Below are 6,000 nucleotides of genomic sequence, written 5' to 3'. Positions count from 1 at the left end.
CAAAGCTCTCCTCTGAAACACGCATCTGCTGCAATTAAATGTGTGAGCACTGAATACTGAGACAGCATAATCCTGAAGCCATCTCGGGCCTCTTTAATTCATTTACAGCCACTCCCTGCCCCTTCAGCTCACTCTTGCAGCTTTCTCCCTTTGACGCATTTTCGCCTCTCTCTTCCTCCGCCTTTCCCATATGTGTCTTTTGTCCGCAATAAATCCTTGAGTCGGGAAAATGAGTGCCGTCCCTCAAAAATAAGTGCCAATGCCCCTCACCAGAAATCATCGACTCAAATTAAGCATTGGTTTGCGGGGTCTCTTCTGAGCCTTCTTTGGTATAGGCGTTCATATGGTACCCCGGAATCCGACGAGACGCTCATTTGCAGCTGGGGCAGTGAGATGTCTATTCACTTTACCCGCATCACTTGCTTGCCTGCGACAGAGTGAGTTAAAATGTATGATAGTGGCTATGGTATTTTCCTTATTCTAAATGTCTTAAAAGAGCCCCGATAACCTCTCTTTATTTGAAGAATTATCCAATTACTGGTCTCATAAATGAAGGATTTAAGAGTTGGTAATCGGTCTCAAATTGATTTACACAGGCAAAAAATGCCATTTTCAATGTGACAATGGCCTCAAAGGAAGAATTTGTTAAAGTTGGTCCATCACGAACCTGTTTGGTTCAATGCTTGTTTTGGCTGGTGGAAGGGGCTGAAAGAATGACCTGAGGCCTTCAGGCATGTGTTGTCTGAGGTCTTTCATACTCTGAAGGCTTCTGCCGGGTATCTGTTGACACAGTGGGCGTAGTCAGTGTTTATTTTGAAGTGTAAATTTGTTTTTTGGCCATTATTTTTAATGGCACAGGGCCTGTTTGTGGCAGCGCTTCTCACCTCAAAAGCCAGGGCTTAAGGGTGGAGTTCTCCAGGTTAAGCAACCAGATCGGAGCATGTTGAGTGTTTCACTTGTGTTTATTCTACCTCAGCTCTAATCCAGTCCCCACTGTGTTTTTCTTCCCAAGGAAAAAGGTACGTTTGCTGTGAGCTGTTGTTTACCGAAGGAGACAAACCAGCTAGATTTTACACGTGTCAGGACAGCAGCTAGTCAGGTTGGTTTTAACTGAACGGTGAATAATTTTTTTGAATTGGTGCCCGGGCCAACCCTGCGCTCTTCCTGCCAGGAGAAGGTACCCTGTCGCAATTGGGCGTGTGCTGCTATTGTGAGCTAGAAGATGGTTTGAGGTTAAAGCTGGGCGTACAGGGACGATGAGACAGCAGAAGCATTTTGATTTTTTTTCCATTGCTGCCCGGGGCTAACCCTCGCTTCCTCATGCCAGTCTCCACCTAAGATGCCAGTCTCCGCCTAAGATGCCAGCCTGAGCCCGAACTGCCACTGTAGCCACGGCGGACTTCGGAGCAGCGGACCCTCCGACGCTGACCAAGGTGCGGGTTTCAGTGGAGCGACGCCATTTAACCAACCTCCTGCTGCCATCCTGCACTCGAAAGTAAGTTTTAAACTACAGGCCCTGCTTTAGCGCTGTGATAGTCTTCATGGCGCCTGCTCCCCCCACGACCTCCTTTTCGGATTGTCTCACTACCACCCGGTAAAAGTACAGCTCATCTCTCCATAGCCCCTTTGTCACATACATTTGGTTGTTTTAAAAGCGCTGGTAGAGGTTAGTTTTACTAATCCACTCAACTAGCCAAATAAAATACGGATTTGTTCTTTGTAACAGGTGTATTAACCACCTGCGCTACTTCACGGGCGTCAAAGCTGTCACTAGAGAAAACTCATGATCTCTCTTGCGAGCAGGTACATTAATCACGAGTGTTATCTTAACATTTGTATTGCTGCCCGAAAGCTGGACACACAAGGAACTCTGCAGCAAGAGCTTTGAAATCTTAAGTTATTGCTCGATAAAGTCTCTCCCCCTCTGAGTTCAGTGGCTGTCCCCGCCCTCAGGTCAGCGCCCTGGTCAGAGGGCCCTGAACCTGGCCCTGGTTTCAAATATAATAATTTTGTGTTTATTGTGTTACATATGCATGCCGATATGCAGTGCGCAAATCTCGACTAAGTTACAGTTTTGAATGTCTGTTATCTTCGAAACTGGCCCAGCTCTACTAGGTCAGTACTAATCATAGGGTGCACCAGGGAACTTACAACACGAATACACAGGAGAGCATTCAACCCATAGTAATAACTGTGTGGATACTGTGCTTCTGTGACATGCCAGGTGGAGAAAACTGCACGCCTTGTATGACTCCACACATTGGATGATGCCAACTCACACTCTGCAAATAATTAGAATAAATTACCCTATGCTCCCTGCTTTCATGAATGCAAATGACCTTCAGGTTCCAGCTTTGCATGCGATGACAATAATGACTCCTTTTGTAAAGCTGATTTTTGATTACAGATTTGTATTTCTATTATTTTTCCCCAGAACGCTGCAAACTCAGTTCTCAGTGCACTTAAATAATAGTAATTATATCCCCCCTTGCAACGCTGACACTACAGTTCAAGAAAGAATGAGGGTGGGCTTCAACCCTGAAAGGGCTGGTTACAAGCAGACATCTGCTACTAAACCTCGAACACTGAGCTGTCATTCAAAGGCATCTTCTATGTTTGCCCTTATTTCATGCAGAAACTCACTTCTGGAAGGAGAAACATTTACAGCTCTCACAGTCGCATCAATAAGTGTCACTTCAATTGCCAGATTTGTTCCAAAAGAAGACAGACCAAGATTTTCTCCCGATTTTGAGGTCCGTGTAGAAGGGAGGTATGCATTTTGAAAATACACTGTTACATTTCAAAAGCTGAACAGGTGTAATTGTGTCAAGAGCATCGGAAACGTCTCGATGATGCAAAAGGGAATGTGAAAATGGTTCCCAAGTAGACCGCACTTTACAGGTATGGTCCGGCGTGGTTCAATATGGCACCAGAGATAAAGCAGGAAGTCACAGGAGCATTCCCAAATGCAAAAAAATCAATCAAGGATGTCTCTGGTTTCTCCCCCTCCTATCCAGAGACATTATTTGTTTCCTAATGAAGTGAAGTTAAAAATGAAACCCTGGGATTGCCATATTGCAGGTGACATGGTACAAGCTGCACAAGCAGAAAACCCTTTGCAAAAATGGACTCTCTGCCTTCCAAGACTATTCTCACAAGCAAAAATGGAATGAAAAATGTAGATTTTGTGGTAGAAGATAAGCCCAGGCCACGGCTGCCACCCTCCCCGATTCCCTACGCAGCAGGCTTCCTGAAACCGCCTCTGCACTGGCAACCACCAAATCTAGGCACTTCTGCTTCCAGCAACAAGCACAGTGCTTGTGACACCTTACCCTTTTCCATCCTGCTACACCACTTTCATAAACTTTCTCTACTCCATCAACAATCACAACCAACCACCAGGTCACCTTTTTCAAACTGGTGGAGGTGTAGCCCAAAATGGGTATCTATGTCCAAATCGGGCTACTACCACTAACAGTAAGTAGACCAAAATCATATTGTCATGTTCGGGGGACTGCACCACTCCTCCATCAGACCTGGGGAGCACACATGCAAAGTTGAAAAATCAAGGAGAAATGAAAACATTTTTTCTATGTTATGCCTGCCTTAAGGAGGCATTAGATTTTGGCTCAAATCTCTATCAATGTTAGTAGACAGGGATATGTGGCAAACCCATGTGCAGTTGCATGGGAACACACATGTACCACCCACAGAATGCCTGTTAGATGGAAAGTAATAGACAAATATCACAAATTTGCATTAATTTAGGAAATCCTGATTTGCTTTGGATAGCAGATCCCTCTCAGGTTATAGCTACAGAATGGCTGAACTGGCCGGTCCAGCCTATATTTTTCTGTGGCTCCCCCTAAAAATGAAAGACTTTGTGCTTACTTTACATTTATTTGCTGTAATAATATTTCAATCTAGTTTTGTACTTGTTCCTAGAATGCTGTACACCAGATTGCTTCCTTGGTATTGACTAAGATATGGAAGGCTGTTTTAATTTTTTTTTTCTTATTGATTTTTATCAAGATCCAACACAATAACCAAAAAAAAAACCTTTCAATTACATACCTTATCATAGACATCCTTTCCAATAATTTCCAACAGGATGATACCAGATGAATACCATCAGGCTAAGTAACGACCCAGATTAATTTTATTATTGGACCTGGATATAATTATGCATGATTGTCTTGAAAAAGTTCACCCCAAATCTGAGAAAACCTTTTACCACTGCCCATTCTCCTAGTACACCTCATTTCCTGATTTCTTACCGGCACCATTTTATTCAGCCACTCTCCTGGAGAGGGAGTTTGATCTGTGCGCCAGTTTCTTAACAAGATAGATCTAGCAACCGCAGTGGCAATGAACACTAGTTTTTCCCACCTGGGTGGAAGCCTTCATAGCCGAAGCCCACCGACCAGATGCTGGGAGATATAGAGATCTGAGCGATAGTTGTTAATGTCTTAAATACTCCAACCCAATATTCCTGGATACGTGGGCAGGTGCCAATCACGTGTGTCTAACTGGCCACACCTACTGCCTTACAACGAAAACAGAGCTCAAGACAGCTGCGCACCATCCGGGATTAGGCTTGCAGGGTGCGATATAATAGCCGTTTACTAAAACATATCATACAATGCCAATTTGCGCCTCTAAGTACTATAAACTTTAAATAATTGATCTTCTCCCAACACTCCCTTGACAGATCGAAGCCCTCTTGACAATCCCATTTTCTTGCCGCCTTTGTCTAGAGATCAGTCTTTTCCTGCTCTAGGAGTAACCTTCTCCATGCACCAGCTCGCCTTACCCTGAGAGGGTCTGCCTGCCAGTTTGGCAACTAATGTCTGTGTATTGAAGATAAAATCGATATCCAGGTCCTTCAAACTATGGAGCATAATACTATATGACCTCACCAAAAGGAAATCATTTTGGACAGCCGTCTGAATATTTGACAGCATTTTCCAGTTATCGTTGCTGCGAAAGTCCCCTACCTCCCTAAAACCTACATAATCACACATCTCCGGCTTGAGCTGAGAACCAGGACGCAAAGTAAGCTGTGTAGGAGGAGTAAAAAAGTGCAAATATGAGATTGAGTATCTATTAAAAAAATCTGATTTTCTTCTAAGAATCTTGTTTCGAACATATCTTGGGGATTTCACCAATAGTGCAGGATTCCTAATATTATGCTCGCTGCAGATTAAATCGCGAACATCCTGAGAAAATAGACAGCCCGTGGGTTGATTGGCTTTGAAATTGGTCAAATAATGTGCAAAGAAAGCAAAATAATAATATTTGAAGTTTGGTAATGCTAATCGCCCCTTTTCTCTATCAGCATATAATGTACTTAGCGCAGCACGTGCCTTCTGATTTTGCCAAATAAATGAGCCAAACACTGACTCTAATTTCTTGAAAAACAAAGACGTTAATACGCAAGGAATTGCTGAAAACAAAAAGTTAAACAATGGTAAAATAGACATTTTAATCAATGCTATTTGGGCAAGAATAGAGAGAGGGAGGGACCCCCAGTGCGCAAGCAGAGCCTGGGTTTTCAAGAGAAAAGGTGTGTAATTGAGATCATACAAATCTCCTATATCGGGAGAAAAAATTAATCCTAAGGTATCCTTTCAGCCTATTATTCACACAGTGCACGAATTTGGGAAGCAGTCTACTAGAGAAAGAGACACAAAGAATATCGGTCTTACTCATATTATAATCATATTGGGGAGCACACATGCAAAGTTGGAAAAACAAGGAGAAATGAAAACATTTCTCTATTTTACGCCTGCCTCAAGGAGGTATTAGGTTTTGGCTCAAATCTCTATCAATGTTAGTAGACAGGGATATGTGGCAAAACCCATATGTAGTTGCATGGAACACCCATGTACCACCCACAGAATGCCTGTTTAATGGAAAGTAATAGGCAAATATCACAAATTTGCATTAATTTAGGAAATCCTGATTTGCTTTGGACAGCAGATCCCTCTCAGGTCATAG

At 43.1% G+C, this 6,000-nt stretch overlaps 1 protein-coding gene across 1 annotated transcript in view; it reads left to right on the top strand.

Moving 5' to 3' along the window:
• Positions 1–1,110: 1,110 nt before the first annotated feature.
• Positions 1,111–6,000, top strand: part of LOC138301337 (glycosyltransferase family 92 protein F49C12.5-like) — a 110,702-nt gene continuing 105,812 nt past the window's right edge. Inside the window, exon 1 of the mRNA XM_069241705.1 lies at positions 1,111–1,495. The gene's annotated coding sequence lies outside the window, so the exon portion shown is untranslated. The remainder of the gene's footprint in view (positions 1,496–6,000) is intronic.

Source organism: Pleurodeles waltl, chromosome 6 (genome assembly GCF_031143425.1).
Source record: "Pleurodeles waltl isolate 20211129_DDA chromosome 6, aPleWal1.hap1.20221129, whole genome shotgun sequence".
Lineage (NCBI taxonomy): Eukaryota > Metazoa > Chordata > Amphibia > Caudata > Salamandridae > Pleurodeles > Pleurodeles waltl.
The sequence above is the reverse complement of the archived record's forward strand: the minus strand, read 5'-3'. Positions and strand labels throughout refer to the sequence as shown.